Consider the following 885-nt stretch of genomic DNA (forward strand, 5'->3'; position numbering starts at 1 on the left):
GCAATGGCTTAGAACACGCGCAGGTTGATGACGATAATATGTGCTTGCCAATTATAACGTCAATTACGTCATTGTCTGTAAATGATAGTGAAAAAGTAAAACAAGAAGTTCCCGTCTTGGAAAAACCAGCACCTCGTATTAAAGTGAAGCCGGCGTCAGAGTTGATGACGGCGAGAGCTTTAAACAACCAGGAAACTGCAAAGGACATCTGGGCGTTTAATACGATCCAAAGTAGTTTACCTCATCATTTAACCAACCCAGCCGTTTCAGTTCACTCGCCCATGACCAACTCGCACAGTGCTCTTGCGTCAAATAATCACAGCGATGAGCTGCGACAACAAACTGCATACATATTATTAGATAGCCTTCAGTTGCCTAATACCAAAACATTGGCGCCATTCCAGTATTTTAGAAAAGTCTTGCTCGTCCACGGCTTACAGTTATTGGATTTGAATGAAGATTTACCTGAACATTTTAATTGTCTCATCAAGTTTAGGCTTAAGCTTGAACAAGATACTAAAAGGCCTATCGAGGTCGTGTTGTCTTTGCATTGCTCAATAGATTATTTTTGTTTTTCTTTTATAGACACTAATTCTAAAAAGTTTGATCCCAATCAGTTATCCGCATTTTGGCAATGGGAGTTGTTGAAAATATACAAAACCGATGTCACCGACAAAATTCTGGAGAATGCTATGAAAGTAGGTAAAGAAGTACATGAATATACGAAACTTTTCTTAACTTTACTTAAATCTATAAATTTAATTAAGGAAGCGTAGCCCTACCAATGAATACTCACTTGTGAATGACCTCGATCTTGTATTAGTCCCTAGTTGATTTAGACTGATATGCAGTAAAGATATTTAATATAGTGTCCCTAGTTGATTT

The sequence above is a fragment of the Cydia strobilella genome, chromosome Z (assembly GCF_947568885.1).
Source record: "Cydia strobilella chromosome Z, ilCydStro3.1, whole genome shotgun sequence".
In the NCBI taxonomy this organism is placed as follows: Eukaryota; Metazoa; Arthropoda; class Insecta; order Lepidoptera; family Tortricidae; genus Cydia; species Cydia strobilella.